Genomic DNA, 18,094 nt, shown 5'->3' on the forward strand with positions numbered 1-18,094 from the left:
GTAGGTTTAACGTATGATGAACGGCTAAGGATCCTGGGATTGTATTCATTTGAGTTTAGAAGGTTGAGGGGAGATCTAATAGAAACTTACAAGATAATGTATGGCTTAGAAGGGGTGGACGCTAGGAAGTTGTTCCCGTTAGGCGGGGAGACTAGGACTCGTGGGCACAGCCTTAAAATTAGAGGGGGTAAATTTAAAACTGAAATGAGATGACATTTCTTCAGCCAGAGAGTGGTGGGCTTGTGGAATTCATTGCCACGGAGTGCAGTGGAGGCCAGGACGTTGGATGCCTTCAAGGCAGAGATCGATAAATTCTTGATCTCACAAGGAAGTGGGAGTTGAAATGCCCATCAGCCATGATTTAAATGGTGGAATGGTCTTGATGGGCCGAATGGCCTGCCTTCCGCTCCTATGTCTTACGGTCTTAAGTTCAGCGCGTTGACTGAAGGCAAGTGTGCCAGATACACCTCCTTTACAATCTTATCTACTTGTGCTGCTACTTCTAGGGAGCTATGGACTTGGACCCCAAGATCCCTCTGTATATGAATGCTCCTAAGGTTTCTGCCATTTACTATATTTTTCCTCTTGTATTCAATCTTCCAAAATGCATCACCTCACATTTGTCTAGATTAAATGCCATTTTCCATTTCTCTGCCCAACTTTTCAACTGATCTACATCCTGTTGTATCCGTTGACAATCTTTCTCATTATCCACAGCTCTTCCAATTCTTGTGTCATCTGCCAATTTAGTAATCAGACCACCCTTGTTTTCACCTACATTACAAACAACAGGGGTTCCTTGCGGAAAACCACTGATCACAGCCCTCTAGCTAGAAAAGCACTCCTCCACAGCAATTCTCTGTCTTCTATGACCAAGCTAATCTTGTATCCAGCTTGCTAACTTACTATGAATTCCATTACCATGAATTCCATATGACTTACCTTCTAGACCAGAACTAAATTCGTGTGCTGGTATTTTGTGTTCAAAATCAATGTATGCTATATTTGGTGTAACTTGGACATGAATCTTGTCGTAATGCTTTTAGTATTGGTGCTTTTTTGCTCTTGAAAACAACCTGGGATTTATCAGATTTACCTCTGCTTGGTTCAAACCTGACAATATAAAAAATTTCATTGACCCTCTCGAAGGCCTCTGACATATACCAGTTCAAAATTATCGTTCCACATTGACTGAACGAGTTAATTACTAAACTCCTTCACAAAAAATAGACCAACGTCCAATTGCCACCAGTCAAATACAACCATCTGAAATACAATAGTCTGAAATACAAACTCTTGAAAAGTAAATTACATGACTGTATATTAATTGCACACGTTGCACCATAAGTGGGGAGGACTGTGATGAAGGGAAAATGGGACCACAGTTGGCAAATGACTGTTCAGCTTCTTGGGGGAATCATGGTATTCATTCCACCCATAGATTTTTGATTAAAAATGTATGAATTGTGAAGCCTGTTCACCACTAAAAGAATCTCAACCTGTAAGTGCTAGTAATTTCGGGAGAAGGAGTATTTGGAAGTCTGTGGCTTAAAATGTCTCATGAAAGAATCTCTTAACAAGGTCAGTTGCAGCTCTCTAGATGTACTCTTAACTCTTAATTTTAGAATGCCTTGGGATCACCCTCTTTAATACTCTAATTCTACAAGATCAAGCTGTGGCAAAATGACTAAATCAGTGGTTTTAAAAACGATTATTTTAAAAAAACCGAGATTTAAACGGACTTATGCCATTGTTGGCCCTCAGTTAGATTCTCACAGCAGCAAATGCTATCTTGGGGGCTAGGGACTGATAACCCCAAAGTTTCAATTGGGTGATCCCGCTGGGGGGGGGTTTCAACCCATAGTTTGGCGAGCTGTCAGTTTGACTAATATAGTGTGGATTATCTTTGGACGGACATTTGGGAAACTCATAGTGAAGAGATGCTTATTGAGCTGAACATATGGTCTCAATCTTATGAGATAAAGAAACTACCAGAATATTTTTGTTTGTGATGTTGATTACTAAGTATTCATTTCTAGGTTTTTTTTAATACTGTGCATGAAATTATCTTATGCATCACAGAAAAATTTAACTAACGGTATTAGAAAGTTCACAGATAAAAGTCAAGATAAAGTCACGATAGTCTTAATGGACCGTAGGGCTGCTCTCTCATTAGGGGGAAACAGATGGTGGTGATCTACCCGAGGGTCACCGCACCTCAGATGAGGGGAGAAGTTGAGAAAAAGCCTTTCATCTAACTCACTTGGCGTGGGAATTGAATCCATGCTACACCCAAAGTCAGCTATCCAGCCAACTGATCTAACCGATCCAATGATTACAGGTAGTGATACAGTCATTTGAAGAATGAACAGTTTTCCTGGAAGCATGCTGTGCATGGGATTATCTACTGAACATTTACTCCCCCCACTTTACAAGAACAATAGGTAACTAATTAACCCTGTACATTATTCCTTACTGAGTCTAAAACAACATGTGTCTTGGTCAGTTCCAATATGTCCTGCTCTAAGGAATGATTTTGAAAGCTTTCAGATTACTATTGCTGTCCCGGCTTGTCTAGTATACGTGTGCATTGATGTCATTCATAATTATTGATGTCCCATTATTATAATCACTTCCTCGTTTTGTCTCCCATTGAAATGACTGCTAGGAGGACTTCCAGTAGTGACATCTTTCCCCTCATGTTCCTCAGGCTTATCCAAGCCAAATTTCTATCCTGATCTCCTGATTCCAGGTCATCTGATTCTTGCACAAATTCAGGGCCAATCCTTGTCATCCTGCAGGTCAGTCTCTGAAATGGCTATTAGATCTGTTAATTTACTAAGATATGTGCTACTAAATTTGCTTACTTTGTTACGAATGCTGTAGCATAGAGACGCAGCCTTTAATTTTGCCTTTTTGTTATCTTTGTAACATTTCATCCTGATTGTTGATATATTCCTTGTTTCTTTTCCTCTCTGTTCCGTCCTGGCATTTTCTGAACCTCTTAACATTTTCCTCTCATTTACGTTGTCGTTATGCTTTGCTTTACCATGTTTTTCCACATTTGACCACTTGCCCCCACTTATTACTCTTTGTAAAACCAATTGAGTCACTGGTTGACCCATTTTACAGTAATCATTCTCTTTGTAAAGCTAATTGCCTTTCTGTTTTGCTCATTCCACAGTGATTACATCTCTTAGCAAGGTAAACAGGTTTCCACCCTGTTTATGATAATTATCTCTTTATAAAGTTAAACAAGTTTCCGTTTTGCATATGTTACAGTGGTCATGTCCGTTTGTAATTTATCTGTTTACTGTCATCAGCGCTTAAGCTATTTAAATCTCCTCTTTTAAACTCATCTGATCTTGGTTTCCAATTAAGTGTGTTGACCCTTTAAATACCTATAGCCACCTTTCTGCATGTGTTGAGTTCCCAATCGCTCATTCGTATCTATTTGGTAATTTTTGTATCCATGTCATCAATCTGCACCTTCATGCAGCCCTTTGAGATGACCTGAACCTTGAGATTAGTTTTCATATGTGTACTGAAGACATCCAGCTCAATCTCTCCTTGATTCAACATCTTTCTCTGCTGTTGGACCTACCTTTCTAACGTTATGTTGTATGTTAAAATTTCTTTCACTGAACCATCGGGAAGACTGCAACGTGTGTTATACTACAGTCATAAACACTGTAGCCTCATCACAAACTCTGCCTGCATCCCTGGTACATGGCCAGTGAAGCAGGTGAAATAAAATTTTGACATGCCATTTGAACAGAGAGTTCAGTTTCTCATTCTATCTTGACACTAGCAGGAAGACCCACATAGTTCCATTTTTTTGCAGCTTCACCTACTGCATTATCAAGGTTGCTGAGGCCTCTATTAATACTTTAGATAAATATAAGAAAGCATTGCAGATGGTGGAGGTCTGAAACTAAAGTAAAATGCTGGAAGAACTCGAGCAGTCTGGCACCATTTGTGGAGAGAAAAAATGTTAACCTTTCAAGTCCACTGACCGGTTAATGAAAAATGTATACACTGCTCCGGATCTGGTATCAATAGAGGCTTAGACAATAATAGCAAGACTTCTTTGGGCTTCATTTTATTGCAGGTTGGAACATAACATACCATTTATCATATACTTGCATGAATGCGTACAATTTGGATACAAGCATTCTGATTTTCAATATTTATTATTAGAGATATACAGCACAGAAACGGGCCCTGTGGCCCAACTCAACCACGTGGACCTGGTTTCCTGTACTGAACTAGTTCCATTTGCTGGCATTTTGCCCATACCCCCCTCATCCTTTCCTGTCCATGTAAATGTCTATATGTCTTTTAAATGTTGTAATTGCACCTTTCCCTACCTCTTCCACTGGCAACTCATTCTATATATGCACCATCCTCTGTGTGAAAAAATTTGCCTGTCAGGTCCCTTTTTAAATCTTTTTCCCTGTCTCCATAAACCTATGCCCTCTAGTTTTGGACTGTCTACCCTAGGGAAAACATCAATCATTATTTTTGTGAAAACAGTTCTACCTTTTTTCCTACTGAGGTAGATAATTTCACTTTTCACTAAAAAGCTAGCATATCTAGCACAAAGGAAGATGGTTGTGGTTGTTGGAGGCTGCTCCTCTCAGCTCTGGGACATCTCTGCATTAGTATCTCATGATAGTGTCCTCAGCCAAACTATCTTCTGTTGCTTCAGCAATAACCTTCCCTCCATCAATAGGTCAGAAGTGAGGATGTTTACTGAACATGTCGTAATTGTCAGCAGCATTTGCGACGACTCATATACTAAAAGAGTTCCCTTTCAAATGTGCTAACATCTGAACAGAGACATTAGGTACTGCCAATTCTAGAGAATCTTGAGATAACTAGGTATTGAGCTGGAAGAACACAGCAGGCCAAGCAGCATCAGAGGAGCAGGAAAGCTGACGTTTCTGGTCTCGACCCTTCTTCAGAAATGGGGGAGGGGAAGGGGATTTTGAAATAAATGGGGGGAGAGAGGGGGAGTTGGATTGAAGATGGATAAAGGAGAAGATAGGTGGAGAGGACACAGACAGGTCAAAGAGGCAGGGTTGGAGCCAGTAAAGGTGAGTGCAGATGGGGAGGTAGGGAGGGGATAGGTCATCCCAGGGAAGATGGAGAGGTCAAGGAGGCGGGATGAGGCTAGTCGATAGGAGATGGGGGTGGGGCTGGACCTCTCTGTTTCCATCGCTGGCAAACACAGCCTGCAACCTCATCATTCCCCAACCCTGCACCGCCTGTTTCCATCTCCTTCCCAAAATCCACAAACCTGACTGCCCTGGTCGACCCATTGTCTCCGCCTGTTCCTGCCCCATCAAACTTATCTCCACCTTTCTCGAATCCATTTTCTCCCCCTTGGTCCAGGATCTCCCAACACCACATCTTTACCATGGACGTCCAGTCCCTATACACCCGCATTTCCCATGCAGATGGCCTAAAGGCCCTCCGTTTCTTCCTGTCCCGCAGGCCCGACCAGTCCCCCTCCACTGACACCTTCATCTGCTTAGCTGAACTCGGCCTTAGCCTCAACAACTTCTTCTCTTTCAATTCCTCCCCCTTCCTACAGACAAAGGGAGTGGCCATGGGTACCTGCATGGGCCCAAGTCATGCCTGCCTCTTTGTAGGATATGTGGAAAAATCCCTGCTCTGGAGCTACACTGACCCTGTCCCAACCTCTTCCTCCATTGCATCAATGATTGTATCAGCGCCGCCTCGTGCTCCCACAAGGAGCTCGAACAGTTCATCCACTTCACTAACATCTTCCACCCCAACCTCAAGTTCATCTGGACCATCTTCAATACCTCTCTCTCCTTCCTGGACCTCTCTGTCTCCATCTCTGGCAACCACCTGGAAACCGATATCCATTTGAAGCCTACCAACTCTGACAGCTATCTAGAATACACCTCCTCTCACCCACCTTCCTGCAAAAATGCCATCCTCTATTCCAAATTCCTTTGCCTCCACCACATCTGCTCCCGAGCTGAGGCATTCCACCCTCAGGCATTCCAGATGTCCTTGTTTTTCAAGGACCGTACCTTGCCCTCCACAACGATCGAAAATGTCCTTGAGCATGTCTCTCACAGATCCCGCAACTCATCCCTCACACCCCTCCTTGCAATAACAACCAAAACAGAATCCCCCTCGACCTCACGTACCACCCCACCAACCTCCAGATCCAACGCATCAGCTCCAGTACTTCGGCCATTTGCAGTCTGACCCCACTACCAAAGATGTTTTTCCCTGCCCACCCTTATCTGCTTTCTGGAGGGACCACTCCCACCATGACTGCCTTGTCTGCTCCACACTCCCCATCAGCCCCACCACCCCTGACATTTTTCCCTGCAACCACAGGAAGTGCTACACCTGCCCCTACACCTCACCCCCGTCCTAGGCCTCAAGAAGACTTTCCACATCAAGCAGAGGTTCACCTGCACATCTGCTAATGTGGTATACTGTATCCGCTGTTCCATATGTGGCCTTCTCTACATCGGGGAAACCAAGCAGAGGCTTGGGGACTGCTTTCAGGAACATCTGTGCTCGGTTCGTGACAAACGACTGCACCTCCCAGTCGCGAACCATTGCAACTCCCCCTCCCACTCCTTGGACGACATGTCCATCCTGGGCCTCCTCCAGTGTCACAGCGATGCCACCCAAAGGCTGCAGGAACAGCATCTCATATTTAGCTTGGGAACCCTGCAGCCCAGTGGTATCAATATGGACTTCATAAACTTCAAAATTTCCCCAACCACATCCCAAAACCAGCCCCACTCATCCCCACCTACCTAACCTGCCCTTCCTCCCACCTATCCCCTGCTCCCATATCACGCCCCATCCCCACCGAAGAGCCTCCTCCTGCCTCCTTGACCTGTCTGTCCTCCCTGGACTGACCTAACTCCTCCCTAACTGCCCACCTAGACACACCTTTACTGTCTCTAATTCGCCTCTTTGACCTGTCTGCCTCCTCTCTACCTGTCTTCTCCTTTATCCATCTTCTATCCGCCTTCCCCCCCTCCCTATTTATTTCAGAATCCCCTTCTACTCCTCCATTTCTGAAGAAGGGTCGAGACCTGAAATGCCAGCTTTCCTGCTCCATTGATGCTGCTTGGCTTGCTGTGTTCATCCAGCTCTACACCTTGTTATCTCTACATCTGAATAGATACAGGTTTGAACTGATTAGTGGAAAGTAACATTTATGTCACACAAGTGTCAGGCAATGACCATTTCCAACAAGAGAGAATCTAACCATCATCCTTTGACATTCAATGGCATCATCATTGCTGAATCCTGAACTGTCAACATCCTGGGTGTTACCATCTCCTGACTTCCAAAAGCCTGTCCACCATCCACAAGGCACTCGTGTGACACAGCTATGGCTCAAATGTACTTGCCCTTTTTTGAGGAAGACAGAGGTGCCAAGTGGTCTGCTCAAATCGAATAAACAACTTGAGGCCTTGGGTTTCTTCAAAAGTTACAACAGTCGAAGCAGTTTGAATGGGTGGGGTCAAGCTTCATAGAAGCAGGATTTTTAGTTTTGGCTTCCTGCAGTAGCTGGGATCTTGATGCAGGACATGGAAGCTCTTCTTCCTGTCTGTAATAGCTAAAAGCAGGGGTTCCCTTCGTGCTGCTAGAATTGCATCTGGAACGCAGTGCCTTGCACTTATCTTTTAAGTTAAGAAAATGTCAGGGCTTAGACTATTGTTTTCATATATTTTGAAGGGGTTTGGTCTGGTGCATAACACCAATCTGGAGCGTGAAAGAATCCTGCCCACTTACCTGGATGAATGTGGTTCCAACAAAATCTCAATTAATACACATCCACAAACATTCACTCCGTCCATCATGTATGTAAAGCAGTAGCAGCACCGTTTAGAAGATGTACTGCAGCAAATCATCATAAATTGTTAAACAGCACCCCCTAAAGCCATTGTCTAAAAGGGAACCTCACCACCTGCAAGTTCCCCATCAAATCACTTATCCTAACTTTGAAAATAGATTGCCATATAATGACAACACCTGGTCTGTGAGGGCTGGGAGAAGGTGCTCAGGCTTTAAAATTATTCAATTTGATATTTAATTCAGGAGGTAAAGAGTCCTGAAGCAGAAAATAAAATGCTGACTTTCAGCTTGTGTTGAGCTTTGCTGGAGCACTGGGGTGGTTTTAGAAGTGGAAGAAGAGCAGACCAAGGTGTTCTGGAGGGAATGGTCCATGTTGAAGGTTGACAAGGGAAGGGAGGGCAATATGTGTTTCAGTGGTGGCATCCTACTGAAGATGGAAATGGCAGCTAATGATCCTTTGGATATGGATGGTAAGTGAGGATCGGAAGCCCCTGTTGCTGTTGTGGGATGGAACAGAAGAGGGGGGCGTGAGGGCTCGTGTGTGGGTGATGAAACAGACCTGGCTGAGGGCCCTGTTGCTGCCACACCATGCTATTGTAAGCTGCTAATGGTTCCAACTAGCAGCTTTTGATTCCCCCAGGCTGACCTTTACCCAATCCTTTGTATGTCCAACTGCTGTTCTCTTATTCTGGTCTTTGTGTTCACCTTGCATTTACTCCTGCCTGCATCCCCCCTACCTGATCTTCGGTGTATATCCCAACCTTTTCCTAGCTACAATTAGTTCTGAAGAAGGATCACCGGACCCAAACAGTTCACTCTGCTCTTTCTCCACAAATGCTGCCAAACCAGCTGAGTTTTCACAACAATTTCTGTTTTTGTTTCTGTTTTTCAGCATTTACAATTCTTTAATTGTTCTTTGTTTAGGTTTTATCTGCTACTGGCTTAATACTAATTAGTCAGTACTGTGTCTTTGTATTTGATAAATAAATGCTTCATTTGCTCAGGCATTTATATGAAGTAGAACATATTACTTTGTGCCTAACCATTAGTATTTTAGAATATTATAAAAGGGTGGTATTTTTGTTTTCAGTCTAAATTGCAAAATTTGTCTGCAGAATTATGTTCAGAATCCGGTTTTCTCTTTTCTGTCCATTTCTCCGTTTTTTTCCCTTTAATTTCATTTAAGAAGTGAACTTTGACATGAGGAATTATTCTCTTAAGGAGTTACTGAATATGAATTAGCAAAAGTATATATTCGTGAACTGGATGTTGATCCAGAATATCTGTTTACTTTAACTTGACTTCCTCTCCATGTTGGCATCAGTACTGCTTCCAAGCAAACATGAGCAAAGACGTTTTTGGCACTCATTGCTTATACATAAGTTTAGTCAGACAGTTTATATGAACTGTCCAGGAAATGCCTTTGTTGAGATAAAGGGAACTTAATTTAACTGATCACATTTTTTTTTGCAATGTTATTTATTTAAAGGATATTAATACACAACATGGAAATTGATATGCAGACTTAGGAAATAACCTTGGTTTGTCGGGAGGTCGAAATAGTATCAGAGATAATGGGAACTGCAGATGCTGGAGATTCCAAGATAATAAAATGTGAGGCTGGATGAACACAGCAGGCCAAGCAGCATCTCATGTGCTCCTGAGATGCTGCTTGGCCTGCTGTGTTCATCCAGCCTCACATTTTATTATTGTCGGGAGGTCTGTTCTGTTCAATTGATAACTACTGTTTAGATAAGCTACTAATAACTGGTTTTAAACACGTGACTAGATTGGATAAAATAAACTGAGAGGGGGTCTTGGTCTTTTGCAACTATTCCTTTCCTGTTGGAAGGGGTGGATAAAGTCAGAAGTCACATGACACCAGGTTGGTGATTGGACTAAGGAGCAGTACTCTGAAACCTTGTGATTTCAAATAAGCCTGTTGCACTATAACCTGGTGTCGTGTGACTTCTGATTTTTTTCTCTAAAAGATACAAGTTATCCCATTAAATGCTCTGCAAAATGATTCCTTTTGTTCATTTCATTGAAATGAGCCTTTGAATATAATAGGTACTTCATGAATGTGCTTAAGCAACTATTACAATGGACAAATAGTCTCGTGGAAGGGCAGTTCTTTCCTCGCAACTGTTGGAAACTTAGTTTGAGATTCTTCTGTGTTTCGTTCTCAGTTCACCCATATATCCCATGCTCTGTTTTCTGCAGGTATGGGTTCTTTAAGTTGAAGGAATCCCCCACCCCGAACCCTGTAAATGAAGTTGTTTTTTGTTATTTAAATTATTTAAGTTGCTTACGTTATTTTTGATTCTGTCGCAAGTACATTGAGTATGTTTCAGCCATTGGATATAAGAATTTTTTGAAACCTTGCAGGAAGGATTTATTACATGCAGTTTTCTGAAATGGTTTGCTTGAACTGGGAAGAAAGGAAATGCAGAAGTAGTTTAGTACTGATTTTTGCCTGCTTGGTTAGACTTGGGATTAGGAGACTGAGCTCCTTATGCTTTCGATTGTTGTTCATGACCAGTTATCAGGAGAGGCAGAAGTGTTGGGAATTGCTGTACTTGGGTGGGCTGCTATTGTGACAACTTTTGTGTCCTTGGCCCTACCATCTTCTCTATCAATGACCTTTGGTCCATCATAACATCAGATATGAGAATGCTTGCTCTTGATTGCATGATGTGCACAACTCCTCAGATACTGAATCAGCCTGGTCGGTATGCAACAAGAGCTGGAAAACATCCAGCTTTGGGCTGTTGAGTGATAAGCAACATTGCCCGGCACTTGTGTGGTGTGAATGAGAGAGAATCTAATCATATGACCTTGACATTCAAAGGCATTGCCATCGCTGAATTTTCCATTATCATCATCCTGGAGGTTGCTATTGACCAGAAACAGAACTGGGTCAGTCATGTCATACAATGGTCATAAGGGTTGGTCAGGGATTAGGAATTCTGTGAGGCATAACTCTCCTCCTGTCTCCCCAATGCCTTACTGTCATCAACAAGTCACAAGTCAGGATTTTGATGGCACATTGTCGTCTTTCCTGGATAAATGCAGCTCCAAGAGCACTCTCCTTAATCATGACACTATCCAAGATAAAGCCACCAGTTCGATTGGCATCTCATCAACCACTTTGGCAGTCAATGGGATGAATGTTCAATGTGCTATAGCAGCAGTGTGCCATCTATAAGATGCACTGCAGTAACTCACCAAGCCTCCTTTGTCAAAACCTCCCAAAACTGAGAAATCTACCACCTTTAAGATCAACGGCATGCTAACACTGCCAAACTGTATACCACCCTGACTCAGAACAATATTGCCATTCCTTAGCTGTCACTAGGTCAAAATTCTCGAACTCCCTTCCATCTTAACAGTACTTTTGCTGTTCCTATACCCTGAGGATCGCAACATTTTTGGGAATGTACAATATCGCCACCGTCTTAAGGGCACCAACGTACAAGCAATAATTCCTGGCTTAGCCGGCAGTGCCAACATCACACAAACCAATTTTTAAAAAAATCTAAGAGGGCAATGAAACTTGCGGATCTCATTACTACCATGAAAAAGCAGGGTAGCAGCAGGTGATCTGCAAAGTGAACTGCAGAGGCTCAGTGAATTAAAAAAAATCTGTCCCAGTAAATGGCAAGGTAGAAATCAGTTTGTTATACAAGAGTGAAAAAGAGTTCACAAGAATATAAAACTTTGAAAGACCATATGTATTTAAAAAAAAATTGGGAACCTCTCAGAAATTGCATATGTAAGGGCAATGATGTCACTAGAATCATTGTAAGACTTTAATTATTTCCTTTCCCAGGACCTTTCTGTAGGGATGGTTTTCAGTCCTCACTTGGAACTTTTCATGCCTGTGTTCTTTGCCTGTTTAATACATTCACAGATAAAAGACACATGGGCTAAATGTAGAAATGCCATGTGTGTGACAGATGCTTATGAACTAATGTTCCCGCCCAAACAAATTTTAACTCTGTCACTTCACAATGTTGGGACAATTTAATCTACACCAACTTACTAGTATTCAGAGCTTTTAAGCGCAGTCTGCAACTAATTTTCTCCTCTTTTCGCCTGATTATCACCAACTCACTGACTTGTTTTCATATGAGCAAGGACCAGGAGTCGGCCAGTTGACCCATCAAACCAGTTCTGCTGTTTTATAAGAGAATCTGATTTGATTTTAACTTCAACTCTGAAAGTGGCATTACAAGTAGATAAGGCGGCCAAGACGGTGGATGGCATGCTTGCTTTCCTTGGTCAGGGTATACAGTATGAAAATTGGTAAGTCATGTTAAATTTTAGCTAGGCTGCATTTGGTCAGTTCTGGTTGCCACAGTATCAGAAGGCTCTGTAGGGCTAAGTGGGTACGGGGAAGGTTTACCAGGACGTTGCCTGGTTTGGAGCATATTAGCTATGCAGAAAGATTGGACAAATGTGGATTTTTACACTTGAATGTAGGGGGCTGAGGGGCGACTTGATTGGAGTTTACAAAATTATGTGAAGCATGGATACAGTGGATAGTCAGAATAGAAATGCTGATTACTAGGGGACATAGGGGTAAATTTTAAAGGAGATAAGAGGCAAGTGTTTTTTTTATGCAGAGGGTGGTAAGTGCCTGGAATGCACTGTCAGAGGTGCTGATGCCAACAGATACATTAGCAATATTTAAAAGGCATCTTGACAGATACATGAATAGGTCTGGAATAGAGGGATCCGGCCCGCACAGTTTTTTAGTGTGGAAACATTTAATGTGTGGAGCAGGCTTGGTAGCCCAAAGGGTCAGTCATGTCCTGTATTGTCCTTTGTCCTCTGTTTTACATTCCTGCATAGCCCCGAAAATCTTTCATCTGCTTGGTAATCAGGAATCTATCTGCCTCTGTCTTAAAAATATTTAACAATTTTACACCTAATGCCTTATGAGGAAGGAATTCCAAAGATACTCAACACTTAGAGAATTTTTTTCCGCATCTCACTTGTTTTTAAACGGGTAACCCCTTGCTTTAAATGATGACCCTAGCTCTAGATGCACCCACAAGAGGAAACATCCATTCCATATTTGCCCAGTCAAGTCCCCTCAGGAACGTTTGTTTCAGTTAAGTCTTTCCTGATGATTCCAAATTTCTTGAGTTCCCCACTGCATTTCCTAATGCTATTATCCTCGAAATTGAAGATTTAATCAAAGCATGTCCCACATGTCCTCAATATTCATTGGCTTCTGGGTCTAACTTAAGCCTTGGTTACCTTCAGCTCAATTTTTGTTTTGTCCGGCAGCCGATGTCGAGCTACAAAGCAAAATTATATTATTTTTCCTTTTTTTTTGTTGGGCTCACCAATTCTAGCTGGACCGCTGTTATTGCATAATCTATTTGGGGTGAGCTATTAGTGCAAATGAAGCAACCCAAAGAGCACTTATTGTCTGTAATTTAACCAAAATCTATGCACATTTGTATGAAGTAGCTATATTCAAAATTGTTCAAACTTTCTGAATTTGCTGATAGTGCTTTATAAATCTTATTGTTTCTCACTTAACTCATTTGCATTTCTGGCACATGTATGTTCAGACTGACTCAGTAGACAGCTGTTTAAATAATGGGGCATGGTTATGACTCCTGGTCCAAGTACTCCTTTGTTCAATATGTATGTGAGACTGCGCTATATCGCCCATTACCAGGAAGTTGTGAAATGTACACAATGCAACTGTTGAATTTCTTTCTGAACAAAACTGAGACATTTTCAGAGGCACATGATTAATCATTTACTTTTAATTACATTCAAGTAGTTTATCATGTGGTCCCAGTGGGCGTATTTCTGCACCTAAAGTGGAGTCTCTGTCATGTTAAGAGGAATATGAAATATTGAGATGACATCATCTTCATCATTAATTTGAACTTAAGCTATTGCCTGGGTAGTAGGCTGGGCTGGACTGATGGTCATCTAATTGCAATAGAATGAAAATGGGGTTCTGTAATGTTTGATCTACTTCAATAGACCTCTAGTGATCCAATGAAGATATACCAAGGTGTTGGAATAGATAATTCATCCCCAATTGCATTTTGAAGGCCAAAGCAATTCGATTTCGACAATTGGATTTCCGTTCTGTGATTCTAATATAAAAGTATTACCTAAAGCGTATGGGTTTCAAAACTTTCCAGGTCTTTTGACATGGGTACAGGAAGTGATTTAAGTGTGGGGGAGCACAAAGGAAGGTGGGAACAGATAGGTTACGGACGCATATAAGGAGATTAATTAACTGGGCTAAACTGGCAGGTGGAGTGCACTTCTGGGTAGGTGTAAAGTTATTCACACTGGGTTCAAGGCAGACAAATCAAAATGTTTTATCAAAGATGTAAAACTAGTAACTGTGGAGGACAAAAGGGCTTTTGATGCCCATGTTGAGAAATTATTATTGGCTTTTGCACGGATACTGGGAAACACCAAAAACACAAATGGAATGTTAGTTGTTCTGTTTAAAACCAGGTTGAATACCAGGTGGGAAGATGTGAAATTGTCCAGGAAGAATTTAAGAGAATAATTTATTTTAAATGGGTAGATTGGAGAGCTCTGAGATGCCAAGAAATCTGGGTGTCCTCACGCATGAACTGCAGGAGTTTGTTATGCATAAATAAATTAATTATGAAAGGAAATAGAATACAAAAGTTCATCGTGATGGGAATTTAGTAAAAAAAAGAGCGGTTATGCTTCAGGTATGCAGGGACGATATCTGGACTACTATTTATGGTATTGATTAGCTTATTTAAAGAAGGATGTAAGTGCAGTGGACAGCATTCAGAGAAAGTTTACTCGACTAATGCCTGAAATGGGTGAATTGTTTTATGAAGTAGGATTGGACAGGCTAGGCCTAGATCCACTTGAGTGAGCAAGGGAGTGAAACATGTTTGGAGGTAAGCAGCGATATATAATTTGATTCGCCATGCTATTGAATGGTGGAGTAGACTGAAATGACTGACCAATTTGTCCTAATTCATCTGTTTGTAACACTAGGTACATTTGAAAAACTATATTTGAATAACCACTTTAAACATATATTCACACTATATATCAATCTAGACAGGTGCGAATTGATGTATTTTGTTGGGAGGAATTAGAAGATCACTTACATTTTGGAGTGAAGAGGCGAATTCTAGCAGGATCACTACAGAAATTCATTTAAAATGGCAATGTAGGTTAACCAAACCACAAAAAATGTAAGCAGACTTTTGAGGTTCATTTTTTTTTTAGACGAACTGCATTCAAAAGTGGAGCAGTTGAAACTATGTTTTAAGTACTGCTCTTAGTTCTGGTCATTTTATGACAAAAAACATAAAGTATAATTGCAATGAATTGTACATACGATACCAGGACTCTCTGGCTATAACCACGAGGGAAAAACAGGATTGGTTGAGTCCTTTTGTGAAATGAGAAGACTGGAAGATAATCTGGAAGAAATCTTCGCAATCGGGAAGGATTTCCAAAGGGATGTTTGGTAATCACTGTTAACTGCATAAAATGGAAAATGTTGCTGAAAAAAGAGGCATGATGTTGAAGCTTCATCTTGGATACATCAGGACAATTCAAGAAGCTTTATTTGACTGAAAGCTGGGATGTTTGGGGCTGGGGTGCAGGCTGGGTTGGCACCCATTAGTGTTTTGAAGAATAAGGGATTTTATTGAGAGATAGAAAATCTTGAGAGGGTGGTTGTTAAAAGAATGTCCCCTATGTGGGGGAGACTAGAGCTGGGAAACATTGTTTGTAAATAAGGGGTCTTGCATTTAAAATGGAGGTGAGAACAATTTTTTTTCTGACCTTGTGTCGGTAGAATGATATATTCTTGACTGACAAGGGAAATCTAAGGTTATCAGGGGATGTGGGACTGTTAATCTGAATGCAGTCAAATCAGCTACAATTGTACTGAATTGCAGCTTCAAGTGACCGCATGGCCTACTCCTGCTTGTGCATTTGTATGTGTTATCAGACTTGGAAAGGAACAACAATTTACTGACTGAGGAAAAAGGTACTTGGTCTCAAGTTAGGGTTAGGGTAACCATGGTGATGCCTCGACCAATCGGAGTTCACTTGTAAACTAATCAGCTCCCTTTTTCTCAAAGTGTAAATTATTATCCTTTTGGAATTTGATAGCCTTGGGATGTGCTAATGAGTATAAGATAAAAAGTTACAACAGCATGTCTCTTTTTTACAAATACTCCATTTCAGTGCTACCAAACAACTTTAAAAGGTATCCAATATAAAATCCAAGAAAGAATTCTGTGCTTTATACAGTGGTGAGAAAGTGTACTTACCTCTATGTGGTATAGTTGAGATGAATAGACTGGTTGCAGTAAAGGAGAAGCTAGATAAGTGCGTGAGGGAAAAGGGATAGAGTAAGATGAAGTAGGGTGGGTGTAGTTCATGTAAAGCATAAACAACGTGCAGAGAGTTAATCCCTGTGGCCTGTTTCGTGCTGTTAATTCTATCTTGTTGAAGTATTCACCAAATCTAATATAGTACAGAGAGATGTTTTAAGTCTGTCACTTACTGCATACAGAATAATTTTGCTGCACAGTTTTCTTATCCTGTCCACCATAGTGCAGGACAGTGTTCTTCCTCATTAGCTCATGTATTTGCGTAATCTTATCACAAAAACCTATTGTTAAACTTAAATCTGTATTTATGCTATATTTAGATTTAACATCTGTAAGTGGCAGGGAAGAACATTTTATTTGAGCGAGCTTCCTATAAATTGTCTAAGTCCATTTTTTTACAATAGATTATGGAGTAGTTTATAATTTATCCATGAATCGCCTACAGGGTAGTTAATTGGCGCACACATTGAGACTCCATGATCTATATCTTCCTCCCAGAAGAAATAACTTCTTTGCTATTTTCTCTATCATATGTTTTTGTTTAAACACACCAGTGAGATTCTCCGCCATCTAAAGTCAAGGAAGTGCAATCTTAATTTCTGCAATCTCTCTTTAGACCCTGACCTTTGCATCTTGTATTATTCTGGTCTGCATTTTGTATCACCTCCAAGGCCAAGATGTATTTTTAACTGAATACAGATGGGATCTGACCAGGGCTGTACTATTCAGGCATAACTTCTTTCCTGCTGTTCAAACTTTTTTTAATGTGGATGCTAACATTGCATTTGTATTTTTGATGCTTCCCAGTATCCATACATAAGCCACTAATAATTTGCTAACCTGAGCATCAAAATCCCTTTTGTCCTCTACAATTCCTAGTCTCCCATCTTTGATACAATATTCTGATTTGTCTGTTTTTAAATCCAGTGTGAATAACTTTACACCTACCCACAATTGCAATCCAGTTTTCAATTCAGGCTAATTATTTAATCTGCTTATATACATTTTTAATCTATCTGTTGCTACCTACAATCTATAGATATCTCCTGATTTTGCCTCATTTGTAAACTTGGATGTCAGGTAATGTAGGATCACTTTATTCCTTTAGTTACCCTAATCAATCTGTTCGGACAGATAATGAACTTGAACTTCTGGCCCCAAAGTAGGGACATTATCACATCTCCAAAAGATACTGTTGTTTTCTCATTCTATTACAGTTAATTATGAGTGCTAATCTTTTGTGCAGAATTCAGCCAGATTGGATTTGCAGAAAATATGTGCTGGTTATTTCCTTGAGCTTCACCTGTATTAATATAACAAAGCATTATTGACGATCTACCTGTAGCAAATCTGAGCTGTTTCTCTGACCAGTTCATACTGCTCAAAATGCTCAGACACTCTGTCTCTAATAGGTTCGAGAAAGGACAGCACAACTGGCAATAAAATGACAGGTCAATTGGTCTCTCATTCACTATGGTCTTAAACAGTGGAGGGATATTTACATAACAGCTTGACAGTAGAGTGTTATTTTGCAGGTCAATTCATAAAGGCAGCTCTGTTTTAACATGCCTTACAGTTAGATCAACTGCCGAGTTAAATTTTGGTATGCACGGTATAACTGTCCAGTTGCAGACAGTTTATAGAAGCCATCGCCCTCACCCTCAAAATTTCAAATAAACCTGCCTTACTTTGTAATTATAAATAAAGAAATTGGCAGTTTCTTCCTCACCATGGTTTCTGAATATGAGGCACTGTTTGCCATACAGAAATTAATGGTTAACAAAGTTCCTTTGTGTTTAACTTAATTTCAGCATTGTTTAGCTGATGTGTTTATTACC

At 41.0% G+C, this 18,094-nt stretch overlaps 1 protein-coding gene across 5 annotated transcripts in view; it reads left to right on the top strand.

The window, feature by feature from the left end:
• The window catches only part of LOC125453113 (mitogen-activated protein kinase kinase kinase kinase 4), a 272,621-nt gene that overhangs the window by 111,321 nt on the left and 143,206 nt on the right, over positions 1 to 18,094 (top strand). Inside the window, exon 1 of one of the 5 annotated variants that reach the window (XM_059646600.1) lies at positions 2,675 to 2,801. The exons of the other annotated variants lie outside the window; for them this stretch is intronic. The gene's annotated coding sequence lies outside the window, so the exon portion shown is untranslated. Of the gene's footprint in view, positions 1 to 2,674; positions 2,802 to 18,094 lie in introns of those variants that run through there. 5 annotated transcript variants of the gene reach the window in all.

The sequence above is a fragment of the Stegostoma tigrinum genome, chromosome 6, assembly GCF_030684315.1.
Source record: "Stegostoma tigrinum isolate sSteTig4 chromosome 6, sSteTig4.hap1, whole genome shotgun sequence".
NCBI lineage: Eukaryota > Metazoa > Chordata > Chondrichthyes > Orectolobiformes > Stegostomatidae > Stegostoma > Stegostoma tigrinum.